The sequence below is a fragment of the Scyliorhinus torazame genome, chromosome 3 (genome assembly GCF_047496885.1).
Source record: "Scyliorhinus torazame isolate Kashiwa2021f chromosome 3, sScyTor2.1, whole genome shotgun sequence".
Taxonomy (NCBI): domain Eukaryota; kingdom Metazoa; phylum Chordata; class Chondrichthyes; order Carcharhiniformes; family Scyliorhinidae; genus Scyliorhinus; species Scyliorhinus torazame.
In genome coordinates, this window is record NC_092709.1 from 369204080 (window position 1) to 369223780 (window position 19701).

A 19701-nucleotide genomic window follows, 5' to 3' on the forward strand; every position below is an offset into this window, starting at 1 on the left:
GAGCAGGGGGAGAGTCAGGGTAGGGGAAGAGTGAGAGCACTGGAAGAGCGGGAGCAGCGGGAGAATGGGAGAGTGACCGCAGTGGGAGAGTGAGAGCAGCGGGAGAGCGAGTGCAGGGGGACAGTGAGAGCAGCGGGGGAGAGAGAGCAGCGGGAGCAGCGGGGGAGAGAGAGCAGCGTGAGCAGCGGGACAGTGAGAGCAGCGGTAGAGTGAGAGCAGCGGGAGCAGGGGAGAGTGAGAGCAGCGGGCGAATGGGAGCAGCGGGAGCAGGGGGGGAGTGAGAGCAGGGAGAAGGTGTGAGCAGCGGGAGCAGTTGGAAAATGGTATCAGCGGGAGCATGGGGAGAGTGAGAGCAGCGGCAGAATGGGATCAGCGGGAGCAGAGGGAGAGTGAGAGCAGCGGGTGAGTGAGAGAAGTGGGAGGGTGAGAGCACCGGGAGAGAGAGAGCTGCGGGAGAGTAGGAGCAGCGGGAGAGTGGGAGCAGCGGGAGAGTGAGAGCAGCGGGAGAGTGAGAGCTGTGGAGAGCGAGAGCAGTGGGAGAGTGGGAGCAGCGGGAGAGCTGAGAGCAGTGGTGAGTGAGAGCAGCGAGAGCAGCGGGGGAGAGAGAGCAGCGGGAGAATGGGAGCAGCGGGAGCAGGGGGTAGAGTGAGAGCAGGGAGAAGGTGGGAGCAGCGGGAGCAGTTGGAAAATGGGATCAACGGGAGCATGGGGAGAGTGAGAGCAGCGGCAGAATGGGATCAGTGGGAGCAGAGGGAGAGTGAGAGCAGCGGGTGAGTGAGAGAAGTGGGAGGGTGAGAGCACCGGGAGAGAGAGAGCCGCGGGAGAGTAGGAGCAGCGAGAGAGTGGGAGTAGCGGGAGAGTGAGAGCAGCGGGAGAGTGAGAGCAGCGGGAGAGTGGGAGCAGCGGGAGTGTGGGAGCAGCGGGAGAGTGGGAGCAGCGGGGGAGTGAGAGCAGCGGGAGAGTGAGAGCAGTGGAGAGTGAGAGCAGCGGGAGAGTGGGAGCAGCGGGAGAGCTGAGAGCAGTGGTGAGTGAGAGCAGCGAGAGCAGGGAGATCAACGGGGGAGAGAGAGAGCAGCGGGAGCAGCGGGGGAGAGAGAGCAGCGCGAGAGTGAGAGCAGGGCGACTATGCGAGCAGCGGAAGAGTGAGAGCAGCGGTAGAGTGAGAGCAGCGGGAGAATGAGAGCAGCGGGAGCAGGGGGAGAGTGAGAGCAGCGGGAGAGCGGGAGCAGCGGGAGAGTATGTGCAGGGGGCAGTGGTAATAGCGTGAGAGCGAGAGCAGGGGGAGAGTCAGGGTAGGGGGAGAGTGAGAGCAGTGGAAGAGTGAGAGCAGCGGGAGAGCGAGTGCAGGGGAGAGTGAGAGCAGCGGGGGAGAGAGAGCAGCGGGAGCAGCGGGGGAGAGAGGGCAGCGGGAGCAGCGGGACAGTGAGAGCAGCGGTAGAGTGAGAGCAGCGGGAGAGTGGGAGCAGGGAGAGAGTGAGAGCAGTGGGAGAGTGGGAGCATCGGCAGCAGCGGGGGGAGAGAGTGCAACGGGAACAGGGGAAGAGTGGGAGCAGCGGGAGAGTGAGAGCAGGGGGAGAGTGGGAGCAGGGCGAGAGATGGAGCAGCGGGAGAGTGAGAGCACTGGGAGAGAGAGGGCTGCGGGAGAGTGAGCGCAGCGGGAGTGAGACCATCGGGATAGTGAGAGCAGCGGAAGAGTGAGAGCAGCGGGAGAGTGAAGGGCAGGGGAGAGTGAGAGCAGCGGGGGAGAGAGGGCAGCGGGAGCAGCGGGACAGTGGGAGCAGCGGTACAGTGAGAGCAGCGGGAGAGTGGGAGCAGGGAGAGAGTGAGAGCGGTGGGAGAGTGGGAGCATCGGCAGCAGCGGGGGAGAGAGTGCAACGGGAGCAGGGGAAGAGTGGGAGCAGCGGGAGAGTGAGAGCAGGGGGAGAGTGGGAGCAGGGCGAGAGATGGAGCAGCGGGAGAGTGAGAGCACTGGGAGAGAGAGGGCTGCGGGAGAGTGAGCGCAGCGGGAGTGAGAGCATCGGGATAGTGAGAGCAGCGGAAGAGTGAGAGCAGCGGGAGAGTGAAGGGCAGCGGGAGAGTGAGAGCGGCGGGAGAGTGAGGGCAGCGTGGTAGTGAGAGCATCGGGATAGTGAGAGCAGCGGGAGAGTGAGAGCAGCGGGAGAGTGAGAGCAGCGGGTGAGTGAGAGCATCGGGATAGTGAGAGAAGCGGCAGAGTGAGACCAGCGGGAGAGTGAAGGGCAACGGGAGAGTGAGAGCAGCGGGAGAGTGAGAGCAGCTGGAGAGTTGGAGCAGCGGCAGAGTGAGATCAGCGGGAGAATGAAAGCAGAGGGAGAGTGGGAGCAGTGGGAGAGTGAGAGCAGGGGGATAGTGAGAGCAACGGGTGAGTTAAAGCAGGGGGCGAGTTGGAACAGCGGGAGAGTGAGAGCAGGGGGAGAGTGAGAGCAACGGGAGCAGGGGGAGAGTGAGAGCAGAGGGACCGTGGGACAAGCGGAGGCTGGGAGCAGGGGGAGAGTGGGAGCAGCGGCAGCAGCAGGAGAGTGGGAGCAGATGCAGAGTGAGAGCTGCGGGAGAATGAGAGCAGGGGGATAGTTGGAACAGCGGGAGAGTGAGAGTAGGGGGAGAGTGAGAGCAACGGGAGCAGCGGGAGAGAGAGACCAGAGGGAGCGTGGGAGAAGCGGAGACTGGTAGCAGGGGGAGAGTGGGAGCAGCGGCAGCAGCTGGAGAGTGGGAGCAGATGCAGAGTGAGAGCAGTGGGAGAGTGAGAGCAGCGGGAGAGTGAGAGCAGCGGGAGAGTGAACGCAGTGGGAGAATGAGAGTAGCGGGAGAGTGAGTGCAGCGGGAGAGTGTGATCATCGGCATAGTGAGAGCAGCGGGAGAGTGAGAGCAGCGGGAGAGTGAAGGGAAGCGGGAGAGTGAGAGCGGCGGGAGAGTGAGGGCAGCGGGAGAGTGAGAGCAGCGGGAGAGTGAGAGCAGCGGGAGAGTGAGAGCAGCGGGAGAGTGAGAGCAGCGGGAGAGTGAGAGCAGTGGTAGACTGAGAGCAGGGGGAGAGCGAGAGCAGCGGGAGAGTTAGAGAAGGGGGAGAGTTGGAACAGCGGGAGAGTGAGAGCAGGGGGAGAGTGAGATCAACGGGAGCAGGAGGAGAGTGAGAGCAGAGGGAGCGTTGGAGAAGAGGAGACTGGGAGCAGGGGGAGAGTGGGAGCAGCGGCAGCAGCGGGAGACTTGGAACAGCGGCAGTGTTAGATCAGTGGGAGAGTGAGAGTAGCGGGAGACTGAGCGAACCGGGAGAGTGAGAGCAGGGGGAGAGTGAGAGCATCGGGAGAGGGGGAGCATCGGGAGAGTGGCAGCAGCGGGAGAGTGAGAGCAGCGCGAGAGGGGGAGCATCGGGAGAGTGGGAGCAGCGGGAGAGTAGGAGCAACAGGAGAGTGAGAGCAGTGGGAGAGTGAGAGCAGCGGGAAAAGAGGGAGAGTGAGAGCAGCAGGACCAAGGTGAGAGTTGGAGCAGCGGAAGATAGAGAGCATGGTGGAGAGTGGGAGCAGCGGGACATTGGAAGCAGCGGCAGAGTGGGAGCAGGGGGAGAGTGAGAGCAGGGGGAGTGTGGATGCAGCGGGGGAGCGAGAGCAGCGGGAGCAGGGGGAGAGTGAGAGCAGGGGAGAGTGGGAGCAGCGGGAGAGTGGGAGCAGCGGGGGAGAGGGAGCAGCGGGAGCAGGGGGAGAGTGAGAGCAGGGGAGAGTGGGAGCAGCGGCTGAGTGAGAGCAGCGGGAGAGAGCATGGGGAGAGTGAGAGGAGGGGGAGGATGAGGGCAGCCGGATAGTGAGAGCAGCGGGAGAGATCAGGGGGAGAGTGAGAGCAGCGGGAGAGTGAAAGCAGCGGGAGAGTGAGAGCATCGGGAGAGTGAGAGCAGTGGGAGAGAGTGTGCAGCGGGAGAGTGGGAGCAGCGGGAACGTGAGAGCAGCGGGAGCAGGGGGAGAGTGAGAGCAGCGGGAGAGTGTGAAGAGCGGGAGTGTGGGAGCAGCGGGAGAGTGAGAGCAGCGGGAGAGTGTGAGCAGCGGGAGAGTGGGTGCAGCGGGAGAGTGAGAGCAGGGGCGAGTGAGAGCAGCGCGAGAGTGAGAGCAGCGGGAGAGTGGGAGCAGCGGGAGAGTGGGAGCAGCGGGCGTGTGATAGCAGTGGAGAGTGTGAGCAGCGGGAGAGTGGCAGCAGCGGGAGAGCTGAGATCAGTGGTGAGTGAGAGCAGCGAGAGCAGGGGGAGCAGCGGGGGAGAGAGAGCAGCGGGAGCAGCGGGGGAGAGAGAGCAGCGCGAGAGTGAGAGCAGGGCCACAGTGCGAGCAGCTGAAGAGTGAGAGCAGCGGTAGAGTGAGAGCAGCGGGAGAGTGAGAGCAGCGGGAGCAAGGGGAGAGTGAGAGCAGCGGGAGAGCGGGAGCAGCGGGAGAGTATGTGCAGGGGCAGTGGTAATAGCGGGAGAGCGAGAGCAGGGGGAGAGTCAGGGTAGGGGAAGAGTGAGACCACTGGAAGAGCGGGAGCTGCGGGAGAATGGGAGAGTGAGCGCAGTGGGAAAGGGAGAGCAGCGGGAGAGCGAGTGCAGGGGGAGGGTGAGAGCAGCGGGGGAGAGAGAGCAGCGGGAGCAGCGGGGGAGAGAGGGCAGCGGGCGAATGGGAGCAGCGGGAGCAGGGGGAGAGTGAGAGAAGTGGGAGGGTGAGAGCACCGGGAGAGAGAGAGCCGCGGGAGTATAGGAGCAGCGAGAGAGTGGGAGTAGCGGGAGAGTGAGAGCAGCGGGAGAGAGAGAGCAGCGGGAGAGTGGGAGCAGCAGGAGTGTGGGAGCAGCGGGAGAGTGGGAGCAGCGGGAGAGTGAGAGCAGCGGGAGAGTGAGAGCAGTGGAGAGTGAGAGCAGCGGGAGAGTGGGAGCAGCGGGAGAGCTGAGAGCAGTGGTGAGTGAGAGCAGCGAGAGCAGGGGGAGCAGCGGGGGAGAGAGAGAGCAGCGGGAGCAGCGGGGGAGAGAGAGCAGCGCGAGAGTGAGAGCAGGGCGACAGTGCGAACAGCGGAAGAGTGAGAGCAGGTGTAGAGTGAGAGCAGCGAGAGAATGAGAGCAGCGGGAGCAGGGGGAGAGTGAGAGCAGCGGGAGAGCGGGAGCAGCGGGAGAGTATGTGCAAGGGGCAGTGGTAATAGCGTGAGAGCGAGAGCAGGGGGAGAGTCAGGGTAGGGGGAGAGTGAGAGCAGTGGAAGTGTGAGAGCAGCGGGAGAGCGAGTGCTAGGGAGAGTGAGAGCAGCGGGGGAGCGAGAGCAGCGGGAGCAGCGGGGGAGAGAGGGCAGCGGGAGCAGCGGGACAGTGAGAGCAGCGGTAGAGTGAGAGCAGCGGGAGAGTGGGAGCAGGGAGAGAGTGAGAGCAGTGGGAGAGTGGGAGCATCGGCAGCAGCGGGGGAGAGAGTGCAACGGGAGCAGGGGAGAGTGAGAGCAGGGGAGCGTGGGATCAGCGGCAGAGTGAGAGCAGTGGGCGAGTGAGAGCAGCGGGATAGTGAGAGCAGCGGGAGAGTGAAGGGCAGCGGTAGAGCGAGATCAGCGGGAGAGTGAGAGCAGGGGGAGAGTGAGAGTAGCGGGAGAGTTAGAGCAGTTGGCGAGTTGGAACAGGGGGAGAGCGGGAGCTGGGAGTGTGTGAGACCAGCGGGAGTGAGAGCAACGGGTGAGTGGGAGCAGGGGGAGAGTAAGTTTAGCGGGAGAGGGGGAGCAGCCGGAGAGTGGGAGCAGGGGAGAGGAAGAGCAGGGGGAACGTGAGAGCAGCGGGAGAGTGGGAGCAGCTGGAGAGTGAGAACTGCGGGAGATTGAGAGCAGTGGGAGAGTGAGAGTTGGGGCGAGTGAGAGCAGGGGGCGAGTGAGAGCAGCGGGAGCAGGGGGAGAGAGGGAGCAGCGGTAGAGTGAGATCAGAGGGAGAGTGAGAGTAGCGGGTGAGTGAAAGCAGCGGGAGAGTGAGAGCATCGGGCTAGTGAGAGCAGCGGAAGAGTGAGAGCAGCGGGAGAGTGAAGAGCAGCGGGAGAGTGAGAGCAGGGGGAGAGTGAGAGCATCGGGATAGTGAGAGCAGCAGAAGAGTGAGAGCAGCGGGAGAGTGAGAGCAGCGGTAGAGCGAGAGCAGCGTCGAGTGAGAGCAGCAGGAGTAGGGGGGGAGTGAGAGCAGCGGGAGATCGGGAGCAGCAGGAGAGTGTGGGCAGGGGGAGAGTGGGAATAGCGAGAGAGCGAGAGCAGGGGGAGAGTCAGGGTAGGGGGAGAGTGAGAGCAGTGGAAGAGCGGGCGCAGCGGTTGAATGGGAGAGTGAGAATTGGGGAGAGTGAGCGCAGCGTGAGAGTGAGAGCAGCGAGAGAGCGAGAGCAGGGAGAGTGAGAGCAGCGCGAGAGTGAGAGCAGCGGGAGAGTGGGAGCAGGGGGAGCAGGTGGGAGATTCGGAGCAGCGGGAGAGTGAAAGCAGCGGGAGAGTGCGAGCAGGGGGAGAGTGAGAGGAGCGGGGTAGAGAGAGCAGGGGGAGAGTGGTAGCAGGGGGAGAGTTAGAGCAGGGGATAGTTGGAACAGCGGGAGAGTGAGAGCAGGGGGAGAGTGAGAGCAACGGGAGCAGGGGGAGAGTGAGAGCATAGGATGCGTGGGAGAAGCGGAGACTGGGAGCAGGGGGAGAGTGGGAGCAGCGGCAGAGTGAGAGCAGTGGGAGAGTGAGAGCAGCGCGAGAGTGAGAGCAGCGGGAGAGTGGGAGTAGGGGTAGAGTGGGAGCAGAGGGAGAGTGAGAGCAGCGGGATATTGAGCGCAGCGGGAGAGTGGGAGCAGCAGGAGAGTAGAAGAGAGGGAGAAAGGGGAGAGTGGGAGCAGCGGGAGAGTGAGAGCAGTGGGAGAGCGAGTGCAGCGGGAGACTGAGAGCAGGGGAGAGTGAGAGCAGGGGAGAGTGAGAACAGCGGGGGCAGGTGAAGAATGGGAGCAGGGGAGAGTGGGAGCAGCGGGAGTGTGAGAGCAAGGGGAGACTGAGCGCAGCGGGAGAGTGAGAGAAGGGGGAGAGTGGGATCAGGAGCAGCGGGAGAGAACAGGGTGAGAGTGAGCGCAGCGGAGAGTGAGAGCAGGGGGGGAGTGGGAGTAGCGGGAGAGTGAGAGCAGGAGGAGAGTGGGAGCAGCGGGAGAGTGAGAGCAGGAGGAGAGTGGGAGCAGCGGGAGAGTGAGAGCAGCGGGAGCAGGGGAAGAGTGGGAGCAGCGGGAGAGTGAGAGCAGGGGGAGTGTGGGAGCAGGGCGAGAGATGGAGCAGCGGGAGAGTGAGAGCACTGGGAGAGAGAGGGCTGCGGGAGAGTGAGTGCAGCGGGAGTGAGAGCATCGGGATAGTGAGAGCAGCGAAAGAGTGAGAGCAGCGGGAGAGTGAGAGTAGGGGTAGAGTGGGAGCAGAGGGAGAGTGAGAGCATCGGGATAGTGAGAGCAGCGGGAGAGTGAGAGCAGCGGGAGAGTGAGAGCAGCGGGTGAGTGAGAGCATCGGGACAGTGAGAGAAGCGGCAGAGTGAGACCAGCGGGAGAGTGAAGGGCAACGGGTGAGTGAGAGCAGCGGGAGAGTGAGAGCAGCGGGAGAGTTGGAGCAGCGGCAGAGTGAGATCAGCGGGAGAATGAAAGCAGAGGGAGAGTGGGAGCAGTGGGAGAGTGAGAGAAGGGGGATATTGAGAGCAGCGGGTGAGTTAAAGCAGGGGGCGAGTTGGAACAGCGGGAGAGTGAGAGCAGGGGGAGAGTGAGAGCAACGGGAGCAGGGAAAGAGTGAGAGCAGAGGGAGCGTGGGAGAAGCGGAGACTGGGAACATGGGGAGAGTGGGAGCAGCGGCAACAGCAGGAGAGTGGGAGCAGATGCAGAGTGAGAGCAGCGGGAGAATGAGAGCAGGGGGATAGTTGGAACAGCGGGAGAGTGAGAGTAGGGGGAGAGTGAGAGCAACGGGAGCAGGGTGAGTGTGAGAGCAGAGGGAGCGTGGGAGAAGCGGAGACTGGTAGCAGGGGAGAGTGGGAGCAGCGGCAGCAGCAGGAGAGTGGGAGCAGATGCAGAGTGAGAGCAGTGGGAGAGTGAGAGCAGCGGGAGAGTGAGAGCAGCGGGAGAGTGAACGCAGTGGGAGAATGAGAGTAGCGGGAGAGTGAGTGCAGCGGGAGAGTGAGATCATCGGCATAGTGAGAGCAGCGGGAGAGTGAGAGCAGCGGGAGAGTGAGAGCAGCGGGAGAGTGGGAGCAGTGAGAGACTGAGAGCAGGGGGAGAGCGAGAGCAGCGGGAGAGTTAGAGCAGGGGGAGAGTTGGAACAGCGGGAGAGTGAGAGCAGGGGGAGAGTGAGAGCAACGGGAGCAGGAGGAGAGTGAGAGCAGAGGGAGCGTTGGAGAAGCGGAGACTGGGAGCAGGGGGAGAGTGGGAGCAGCGGCAGCAGCGGGAGACTTGGAACAGCGGCAGTGTTAGAGCAGTGGGAGAGTGAGAGTAGCGGGAGACTGAGCGAACCGGGAGAGTGAGAGCAGGGGGAGAGTGAGAGCATCGGGAGAGGGGGAGCATCGGGAGAGTGGTAGCAGCGGAGAGTGAGAGCAGCGCGAGAGGGGGAGCAGCGGGAGAGTAGGAGCAGCGGGAGAGTGAGAGCAGTGTGAGAGTGAGAGCAGCGGGAGAAGAGGGAGAATGAGAGCAGCAGGAGCAAGGGGCGAGTTGGAGCAGCGGGAGAGTGTGGGCAGGGGGAGAGTGGGAATAGCGACAGAGCGAGAGCAGGGGGAGAGTCAGGGTAGGGGGTGAGTGAGAGCAGTGGAAGAGAGGGCGCAGCGGGAGAATGGGAGAGTGAGAATGGGGGAGAGTGAGCGCAGCGGGAGAGTGAGAGCAGCGAGAGAGCGAGAGCAGGGAGAGTGAGAGCAGCGCGAGAGTGAGAGCAGCGGGAGAGTGGGAGCAGGGGTAGAGTGGGAGCAGAGGGAGAGTGAGAGCAGCGGGATATTGAGCGCAGCGGGAGAGTGGGAGCAGCAGGAGAGTAGAAGAGAGGGAGAAAGGGGAGAGTGGGAGCAGCGGGAGAGTGAGAGCAGTGGGAGAGCGAGTGCAGCGGGAGACTGAGAGAAGGGGAGAGTGAGAACAGCGGGGGCAGGTGAAGAATGGGAGCAGGGGAGAGTGGGAGCAGCGGGAGTGTGAGAGCAAGGGGAGACTGAGCGCAGCGGGAGAGTGAGAGAAGGGGGAGAGTGGGATCAGGAGCAGCGGGAGAGAACAGGGTGAGAGTGAGCGCAGCGGAGAGTGAGAACAGGGGGGGAGTGGGAGCAGCGGGAGAGTGAGAGCAGGAGGAGAGTGGGAGCAGCGGGAGAGTGAGAGCAGCGGGAGAGTGAAGGGCAGCGGGAGAGTGAGAGCGGCGGGAGAGTGAGAGCAGCGGGTGAGTGAGAGCATCGGGATAGTGAGAGCAGCGGGAGAGTGAGAGCAGCGGGAGAGTGAGAGCAGCGGGTGAGTGAGAGCATCGGGATAGTAAGAGAAGCGGCAGAGTGAGACCAGCGGGAGAGTGAAGGGCAACGGGTGAGTGAGAGCAGCGGGAGAGGGAGAGCATAGGATGCGTGGGAGAAGCGGAGACGGGGAGCAGGGGGAGAGTGGGAGCAGCGGCAGAGTGAGAGCAGTGGGAGAGTGAGAGCAGCGAGAGAGTGAGAGCAGCGGGAGAGTGAACGCAGGGGGAGAGTGAGAGCAGCGGGAGAGTGGGAGCAGCGGGAGAGTGAGAGCAGCGGGATAGTGAGCGCAGCGGGAGAGTGGGAGCAGCAGGAGAGTAGAAGAGTGGGAGAAAGGGGAGAGTGGGAGAAGCGGGAGAGTGAGAGCCGTGGGAGAGCGAGAGCAGCGGGAGACTGAGAGCAGGGGGAGAGTGAGAGCAGGGGAGAGTGAGAGCAGCGGGGGCAGGGGAAGAATGGGAGCAGGGGGAGAGTGGAAGCAGCGGGAGTGTGAGAGCAGGGGAGAGTGAGCGCAGCGGGAGAGTGAGAGAAGGGGGAGAGTGGGATCAGGAGCAGCGGGAGAGAACAGGGGGAGAGTGAGCGCAGCGGGAGATTGAGCGCAGCGGGAGAGTGAGAGCACTGGGAGAGAGAGAGCAGCGGGAGAGTGGGAGCAGCGGGAGAGTGGGAGTACGGGGAGAGTGAGAGCAGGGGGAGAGTGAGAGCTGCGGGAGAGTGAGAGCACTGGGAGAGAGAGTGCTGCGGGAGAGAGAGAGCAGCGGGAGAGTGGAAGCAGGGGGAGAGTCAGGGCAGGGGGAGAGTGAGAGCAGCAGGAGAGTGAGGGCAGGGGGAGAGTGAGCGCAGGGGGAGAGTGAGCACAGCGGGAGAGTGAGAGCAGCGGGAAAGCGGGAGCAGCGGGAGAGTAAGAGCAGAGGGAGAGTGAGAGCAGCGAGAGAGTGAGAGCAGCGGGAGAGTGAACGCAGGGGGAGAGTGAGAGCAGCGGGAGAGTGGGAGCAGCGGGAGAGTGAGAGCAGCGGGATAGTGAGCGCAGCGGGAGAGTGGGAGCAGCAGGAGAGTATAAGAGTGGGAGAAAGGGGAGAGTGGGAGCAGCGGGAGAGTGAGAGCAGTGGGAGAGCGAGAGCAGCGGGAGACTGAGAGCAGGGGGAGAGTGAGAGCAGGGGAGAGTGAGAGCAACGGGGGCAGGGGAAGAATGGGAGCAGGGAGAGAATGGAAGCAGCGGGAGTGTGAGAGCAGGGGAGAGTGAGCGTAGCGGGAGAGTGAGAGCAGGGGGAGAGTGGGATCAGGAGCAGCGGAAGAGAACAGGGGGAGAGTGAGCGCAGCGGGATAGTGAGAGCAGGGGGAGAGTGGGAGCAGCGGGAGAGTGAGAGCAGCGGGAGTAGGGGAAGAGTGGGAGCAGCGGGAGATTGAACGCAGCGGGAGAGTGGGAGCAGCGGGAGAGTGGGAGTACGGGGAGAGTGAGAGCAGGGGGCGAGTGAGAGCTGCGGGAGAGTGAGAGCACTGGGAGAGAGAGGGCTGCGGGAGAGATAGAGAGCAGCGGGAGAGTGGAAGCAGGGGGAGAGTCAGGGCAGGGGGAGAGTGAGTGCAGCAGGAGAGTGAGGGCAGGGGGAGAGTGAGCGCAGGGGGAGAGTGAGCACAACTGGAGTGTGAGAGCAGCGGGAGAGCGGGGGCAGCGGGAGAGTAAGAGCAGAGGGAGAGTGAGAGCAGGGGGAGAGTGAGCAGCGCGAGAGTGAGAGCAGCGGGAGAGTGTGAGCAGCGGGACAGTGGGAGCAGCGAGAGAGTGAGAGTAGCGGAAGATTGGGAGCAGCGGGAGAGTGAGAGCAGCGGGATAGTGAGCGCAGCGGGAGAGTGGGAGCAGCAGGAGAGTAGAAGAGAGGGAGAAAGGGGAGAGTGGGTGCAGCGGGAGAGTGAGAGCAGTGGGAGAGCGAGTGCAGCGGGAGACTGAGAGCAGGGGGCGATTGAGAGCAGGTGAGAGTGAGAGCAGCGGGGGCAGGCGAAGAATGGGAGCAGGGGGAGAATTGGAGCAGCGGGAGTGTGAGAGCAGGGGGAGAGTGAGCGCAGCGGGAGTGTGGGAGAAGGGGGAGAGTGGGATCAGGAGCAGCGGCAGAAAACAGGGCGAGAGTGAGCGCAGCGGGAGAGTGAGAGCAGGGGGAGAGTGGGAGCAGCGGGAGAGTGAGAGCAGGAGGAGAGTGGGAGCAGCGGGAGAGTGAGCGCAGCGGGAGAGTGAGAGCAGGAGGAGAGAGGGAGCAGCGGATGAGTGAGAGCAGCGGGAGCAGGGGAAGAGTGGGAGCAGGGCGAGAGATGGAGCAGCGGGAGAGTGAGAGCACTGGGTGAGAGAGGGCTGCGGGAGAGTGAGCGCAGCGGGAGATTGAGAGCACTGGGAGAGAGAGAGCAGCGGGAGAGTGGAAGCAGCGGGAGAGTGGGAGTACGGGGAGAGTGAGAGCAGGGGGAGAGTGAGAGCAGCGGGAGAGTGAGAGCACTGGGAGAGAGAGGGCTGCGGGAGAGAGAGAGCAGCGGGAGAGTGGAAGTAGGGGGAGAGTCAGGGCTGGGGGAGAGTGAGAGCAGCAGGAGAGTGAGGGCAGGGGGAGAGTGAGGGCAAGGGGAGAGTGAGCGCAGGGGGAGAGTGAGCACAGCGGGAGAGTGAGAGCAGCGGGAGAGCGGGAGCATCGGGAGAGTAAGAGCAGAGGGAGAGTGAGACCAGGGGGAGAGTGAGAGCAGCGCGAGAGTGAGAGCAACGGGAAAGTGAGAGCAGCGGGAGCAGCGAGAGAGAGGAGCAGTAGAGAGTGAGCAGCGGGAGAGTGAGAGCAGGGGAGAGTGAGAGCAGCGGGAGCAGGGGGAGAGTGAGAGCAGGGGGAGTGTGTGAGCAGGGGGAGAGTGAGAGAAGCGGGAGCAGGGGGAGAGTGAGAGCAGTGGGAGAGAGAGAGCAGTGGTAGGATGAGAGCAGGGGGAGAGTGAGTGTAGCGGGAGCAGGGGGAGAGTGAGAGCAGGGGGAGAGTGTGAGCAGCGGGAGAGCGAGTGCAGGGGTCAAGTCAGGGCAGGGGGAGAGAGAGCAGCGAGAGAGCGGGAGTAGCGGGAGAGTCGGGGCATGGGGAGAGCGGGAACAGCGAGAGAGCGGGAGAGTGAGCGCAGGGGGAGAGTGAGCGCAGCGGGAGTGTGAGAGCAGTTGGAGAGTGAGAGCAGCCGGAGAGTGAGAGCAGGGGGGAGAGTGGGAGCAGTGGGAGAGTGAGAGCAGGGGAGAGTGAGAGAAGAGCGAGAGTGAGAGCAGCGGGAGAGTGGGAACAGCGGGAGAGTGAGAGCAGCGGGAGAGTGGGAGCAGTGGGAGAGTGAGAGCAGCGGGAGAGTGACAGCAGTGGAGAGTGAGAGCAGCGGGAGAGTGGGAGCAGCGGGAGAGCTGAGAGCAGTGGAGAGTGAGAGCAACGAGAGCAGAGGGAGAGTGGGAGCAGCGGGGGAGAGAGAGCAGCGGGAGCAGCGGGAGAGTGAGAGCAGCGGGAGAGTGAGAGCAGGGCGAGAGTGCGAGCAGCGGGAGAGTGATAGCAGCGGTAGAGTGAGAGCACCGGGAGAGTGAGAGCAGCAGGAGCAGGGGGGAGTGAGAGCAGCGGGAGAGCGGGAGCAGCGGGAGAGTGTGGGCAGGGGGAGAGTGGGAATAGCGAGAGAGCGAGAGCAGGGGGAGAGTCAGGGTAGGGGAGAGTGAGAGCAGTGGAAGAGCGGGCGCAGCGGGAGAATGGGAGAGTGAGAATGGGGGAGAGTGAGGGCAGCGGGAGAGTGAGAGCAGCGAGAGAGCGAGAGCAGGGAGAGTGAGAGCAGCGCGAGAGTGAGAGCAGCGGGAGAGTGGGAGCAGGGGGGAGCAGGAGGGAGAGTGGGAGCAGCGGGAGAGTGAAAGCAGCGGGAGAGTGCGAGCAGGGGGCGAGTGAGAGGAGCGGGGGAGAGAGAGCAGCGGAGCAGCGGAGGACAGAGAGCAGCGGGAGCAGCGGGAGAATGAGAGCAGCGGGAGCAGGGGAGATTGAGAGCAGCGGGAGAATGGGAGCAGCGGGAGCACGGGGAGTGTGAGAGCAGGGAGAGAGTGTGAGCAGCGGGAGAGTGAGAGCAGTGGGAGGGTGAGAGCACCGGGAGAGAGAGAGCTGCGGGAGAGTAGGAGCAGCGGGAGAGTGGGAGTAGCGGGGGGGTGAGAGCAGCGGGAGAGTGAGAGCAGCGGGAGCAGCGGGAGAGAGAGCAGCAGGAGCAGGGGGAGAGTGAGAGCAGGGGGAGAGTGACAGCAGCGGGATCAGCGGGAGAGAGCAGCGGGAGCAGGGGGAGAGTGAGAGTAGCGGGAGAGTGAGATCAGCGGGAGGCTAAGAGCAGCGGGAGCAGCGGGGGAGAGAGAGCAGTTGGAGTAAGAGAGCAGGGGGAGAGTGAGAGCAGCAGGAGAGTAGGAGCAGCGGGAGAATGTGAGCAGGGGGTGTGTGAGAGCAGGGGGAGAGTGAGAGCAGCGGGAGTGTGAGAGCAGGGGGAGAGTGAGAGCAGCGCGAGAGTGAGAGCAGCGGGAGTGTGAGAGCAGGGAGAGAGTGAGAACAGTGGGTGAGTGAGAGCAGCGGGAGAGTGAGAGCAGGGGGGGGAGAGAGGGAGCAGGAGGAGAGTGAGCGAAGCGGGAGAGTGAGAGCAGCGGGAGAGTGGGAGCGGGGGAGAGTGAGAGCAGGGGGAGAGTAAGAGCAGGGAGAGAGTGAGAGCAGTGGGTGAGTGAGCGCAGCGGGAGAGTTAGAGCAGCGGGAGTGTGAGAGCATCGGAGAGTAGGAGCAACGGGAGAGTGTGAGCAGCGGGAGAGTGAGAGCAGCGGGAGCAGCGGGATCAGGGGGAGAGTGAGATGAGCGAGAGAGTGAGAGCAGCAGGAGAGTGATAGCAGCGGGAGAGTGAGAGTAGCGGGAGAGTGAAATCAGGGGGAGAGTCAGAGTAGCGGGAGATTGAGAGCAGCGGAGAGTGAGAGCAGCGGGAGTGTGAGAGCAGGGGGAGAGTGAGAGCAGCGCGAGAGTGAGAGCAGCGGGAGTGTAAGAGCAGGGAGAGAGTGAGAACAGTGGGTGAGTGAGAGCAGCGGTAGAGTGAGAGCAGGGGGGACAGTGGGAGCAGGAGGAGAGTGAGCGCAGCGGGAGAGTGAGAGCAGCGGGAGAGTGGGAGCGTGGGAGAGTGAGAGCAGGGGGAGAGTGAGAGCAGGGAGAGAGTGAGAGCAGTGGGTGAGTGAGCGCAGCGGGAGAGTTAGAGCAGCGGGAGTGTGAGAGCATCGGAGAGTAGGAGCAACGGGAGAGTGTGAGCAGCGGGAGAGTGAGAGCAGCGGGAGCAGCGGGATCAGGGGGAGAGTGAGAGCAGCGGGAGAGTGAGAGTAGCGGGAGAGTGAGAGCAGGGGGAGAGTCATAGTAGCGGAAGATTGAGAGCAGCGGAGATTGGGAGCTGCGGGAGGTTGAGAGCAGGGGGAGTGTGAGCGCAGCGGGAGAGTGAGAGAAGGGGGAGAGTGGGATCAGGAGCAGCGGGAGTGAACAGGGGGAGTGTGAGAGCAGGGGGAGAGTGGGAGCAGCGGGAGAGTGAGAGCAGGAGGAGAGCGGGAGCAGCGGGAGAGTGAGAGCAGCGGGAGAGTGAGAGCAGGAGGAGTGTGGGAGCAGCGGGAGAGTGAGAGCAGCGGGAGCGGGGAATGGTGGGAGCAGCGGGAGAGTGAGAGCAGGGGGAGAGTGGGAGCAGGGCGAGAGGTGGAGCAGCGGGAGAGTGAGAGCACTGGGAGAGGAAGGGCTGCGGGAGAGTGAGCGCAGCGGGAGAGTGAGAGCACTGGGAGAGAGAGAGCAGCGGGAGTGTGGGAGCACTGGGAGAGAGAGGGCTGCGGGAGAGAGAGAGCAGCGGGAGAGTGGAGGCAGGGGGAGAGTCAGGGCAGGGGGAGAGTGAGAGCAGCAGGAGAGTGAGGGCAGAGGGAGAGTGAGCACAGCGGGAGAGTGAGAGCAGGGGGAGAGTGAGAGCAGCGCGAGAGTGAGAGCACGGGAGAGTGTGAGCAGGGGAGAGTGAGAGCAACGGGAGAGTGAGAGCAGCGGGAGCAGCGAGAGAGAGGAGCAGGAGAGAGTGAGCAGTGGGAGAGTGAGAGCAGGGGAGAGTGAGAGCAGCGGGAGCAGGGGGAGAGTGAGAGCAGGGAGAGAGTGAGAGCAGTGGGTGAGTGAGCGCAGCGGGAGAGTTAGAGCAGCGGGAGTGTGAGAGCATCGGAGAGTAGGAGCAACGGGAGAGTGTGAGCAGCGGGAGAGTGAGAGCAGCGGGAGCAGCGGGATCAGGGGGAGAGTGAGAGTAGCGGGAGAGTGAGAACAGCGGGAGAGTGAGAGCAGCGGGAGAGTGAGAGTAGCGGGAGAGTGAGAGCAGGGGGAGAGTCATAGTAGCGGAAGATTGAGAGCAGCGGAGATTGGGAGCTGCGGGAGGTTGAGAGCAGGGGGAGTGTGAGCGCAGCGGGAGAGTGAGAGAAGGGGGAGAGTGGGATCAGGAGCAGCGGGAGTGAACAGGGGGAGAGTGAGAGCAGGGGGAGAGTGGGAGCAGCGGGAGAGTGAGAGCAGGAGGAGAGCGGGAGCAGCGGGAGAGTGAGAGCAGCGGGAGAGTGAGAGCAGGAGGAGTGTGGGAGCAGCGGGAGAGTGAGAGCAGCGGGAGCGGGGAATGGTGGGAGCAGCGGGAGAGTGAGAGCAGGGGCAGAGTGGGAACAGGGCGAGAGATGGAGCAGCGGGAGAGTGAGAGCACTGGGAGAGGAAGGGCTGCGGGAGAGTGAGCGCAGCGGGAGAGTGAGAGCAGCGGGAGAGCGGGAGCAGCGGGAGAGTGTGGGCAGGGGGAGAGTGGGAATAGCGAGAGAGCGAGAGCAGGGGGAGAGTCAGGGTAGGGGAGAGTGAGAGCAGTGGAAGAGCGGGCGCAGCGGGAGAATGGGAGAGTGAGAATGGGGGAGAGTGAGCGCAGCGGGAGAGTGAGAGCAGCGAGAGCAGGGAGAGTGAGAGCAGCGCGAGAGTGAGAGCAGCGGGAGAGTGGGAGCAGGGGGGAGTGAGAGGAGCGGGAGAGTGGGAGCAGCGGGAGAGCTGAGAGCAGTGGAGAGTGAGAGCAACGAGAGCAGAGGGAGATTGGGAGCAGCGGGGTAGAGAGAGCAGCGGGAGCAGCGGGAGCAGCGGGAGAGTGAGAGCAGCGGGAGAGTGAGTGCAGGGCGAGAGTGCGAGCAGCTGGAGAGTGAGAGCAGCGGTAGAGTGAGAGCAGCGGGAGAGTGAGAGCAGCAGGAGCAGCGGGGGGGGGGGGTGAGAGCAGCGGGAGAGCGGGAGCAGCGGGAGAGTGTGGGCAGGGGGAGAGTGGGAATAGCGAGAGAGCGAGAGCAGGGGGAGAGTCAGGGTAGGGGGAGAGTGAGAGCAGTGGAAGAGAGGGCGCAGCGGGAGAATGGGAGAGTGAGAATGGGGGAGAGTGAGCGCAGCGGGAGAGTAAGAGCAGCGAGAGAGCGAGAGCAGGGAGAGTGAGAGCAGCGCGAGAGTGAGAGCAGCGGGAGAGTGGGAGTAGGGGTAGAGTGGGAGCAGAGGGAGAGTGAGAGCAGCGGGATATTGAGCGCAGCGGGAGAGTGGGAGCAGCAGGAGAGTAGAAGAGAGGGAGAAAGGGGAGAGTGGGAGCAGCGGGAGAGTGAGAGCAGTGGGAGAGCGAGTGCAGCGGGAGACTGAGAGCAGGGGAGAGTGAGAGCAGGGGAGAGTGAGAACAGCGGGGGCAGGTGAAGAATGGGAGCAGGGGAGAGTGGGAGCAGCGGGAGTGTGAGAGCAAGGGGAGACTGAGCGCAGCGGGAGAGTGAGAGAAGGGGGAGAGTGGGATCAGGAGCAGCGGGAGAGAACAGGGTGAGAGTGAGCGCAGCGGAGAGTGAGAGCAGGGGGGGAGTGGGAGTAGCGGGAGAGTGAGAGCAGGAGGAGAGTGGGAGCAGCGGGAGAGTGAGAGCAGGAGGAGAGTGGGAGCAGCGGGAGAGTGAGAGCAGCGGGAGCAGGGGAAGAGTGGGAGCAGCGGGAGAGTGAGAGCAGGGGGAGTGTGGGAGCAGGGCGAGAGATGGAGCAGCGGGAGAGTGAGAGCACTGGGAGAGAGAGGGCTGCGGGAGAGTGAGTGCAGCGGGAGTGAGAGCATCGGGATAGTGAGAGCAGCGAAAGAGTGAGAGCAGCGGGAGAGTGAGAGTAGGGGTAGAGTGGGAGCAGAGGGAGAGTGAGAGCATCGGGATAGTGAGAGCAGCGGGAGAGTGAGAGCAGCGGGAGAGTGAGAGCAGCGGGTGAGTGAGAGCATCGGGACAGTGAGAGAAGCGGCAGAGTGAGACCAGCGGGAGAGTGAAGGGCAACGGGTGAGTGAGAGCAGCGGGAGAGTGAGAGCAGCGGGAGAGTTGGAGCAGCGGCAGAGTGAGATCAGCGGGAGAATGAAAGCAGAGGGAGAGTGGGAGCAGTGGGAGAGTGAGAGAAGGGGGATATTGAGAGCAGCGGGTGAGTTAAAGCAGGGGGCGAGTTGGAACAGCGGGAGAGTGAGAGCAGGGGGAGAGTGAGAGCAACGGGAGCAGGGAAAGAGTGAGAGCAGAGGGAGCGTGGGAGAAGCGGAGACTGGGAACATGGGGAGAGTGGGAGCAGCGGCAACAGCAGGAGAGTGGGAGCAGATGCAGAGTGAGAGCAGCGGGAGAATGAGAGCAGGGGGATAGTTGGAACAGCGGGAGAGTGAGAGTAGGGGGAGAGTGAGAGCAACGGGAGCAGGGTGAGTGTGAGAGCAGAGGGAGCGTGGGAGAAGCGGAGACTGGTAGCAGGGGAGAGTGGGAGCAGCGGCAGCAGCAGGAGAGTGGGAGCAGATGCAGAGTGAGAGCAGTGGGAGAGTGAGAGCAGCGGGAGAGTGAGAGCAGCGGGAGAGTGAACGCAGTGGGAGAATGAGAGTAGCGGGAGAGTGAGTGCAGCGGGAGAGTGAGATCATCGGCATAGTGAGAGCAGCGGGAGAGTGAGAGCAGCGGGAGAGTGAGAGCAGCGGGAGAGTGGGAGCAGTGAGAGACTGAGAGCAGGGGGAGAGCGAGAGCAGCGGGAGAGTTAGAGCAGGGGGAGAGTTGGAACAGCGGGAGAGTGAGAGCAGGGGGAGAGTGAGAGCAACGGGAGCAGGAGGAGAGTGAGAGCAGAGGGAGCGTTGGAGAAGCGGAGACTGGGAGCAGGGGGAGAGTGGGAGCAGCGGCAGCAGCGGGAGACTTGGAACAGCGGCAGTGTTAGAGCAGTGGGAGAGTGAGAGTAGCGGGAGACTGAGCGAACCGGGAGAGTGAGAGCAGGGGGAGAGTGAGAGCATCGGGAGAGGGGGAGCATCGGGAGAGTGGTAGCAGCGGAGAGTGAGAGCAGCGCGAGAGGGGGAGCAGCGGGAGAGTAGGAGCAGCGGGAGAGTGAGAGCAGTGGGAGAGTGAGAGCAGCGGGAGAAGAGGGAGAATGAGAGCAGCAGGAGCAAGGGGCGAGTTGGAGCAGCGGGAGAGTGTGGGCAGGGGGAGAGTGGGAATAGCGAGAGAGCGAGAGCAGGGGGAGAGTCAGGGTAGGGGGAGAGTGAGAGCAGTGGAAGAGAGGGCGCAGCGGGAGAATGGGAGAGTGAGAATGGGGGAGAGTGAGCGCAGCGGGAGAGTGAGAGCAGCGAGAGAGCGAGAGCAGGGAGAGTGAGAGCAGCGCGAGAGTGAGAGCAGCGGGAGAGTGGGAGCAGGGGTAGAGTGGGAGCAGAGGGAGAGTGAGAGCAGCGGGATATTGAGCGCAGCGGGAGAGTGGGAGCAGCAGGAGAGTAGAAGAGAGGGAGAAAGGGGAGAGTGGGAGCAGCGGGAGAGTGAGAGCAGTGGGAGAGCGAGTGCAGCGGGAGACTGAGAGAAGGGGAGAGTGAGAACAGCGGGGGCAGGTGAAGAATGGGAGCAGGGGAGAGTGGGAGCAGCGGGAGTGTGAGAGCAAGGGGAGACTGAGCGCAGCGGGAGAGTGAGAGAAGGGGGAGAGTGGGATCAGGAGCAGCGGGAGAGAACAGGGTAAGAGTGAGCGCAGCGGAGAGTGAGAACAGGGGGGGAGTGGGAGCAGCGGGAGAGTGAGAGCAGGAGGAGAGTGGGAGCAGCGGGAGAGTGAGAGCAGCGGGAGAGTGAAGGGCAGCGGGAGAGTGAGAGCGGCGGGAGAGTGAGAGCAGCGGGTGAGTGAGAGCATCGGGATAGTGAGAGCAGCGGGAGAGTGAGAGCAGCGGGAGAGTGAGAGCAGCGGGTGAGTGAGAGCATCGGGATAGTAAGAGAAGCGGCAGAGTGAGACCAGCGGGAGAGTGAAGGGCAACGGGTGAGTGAGAGC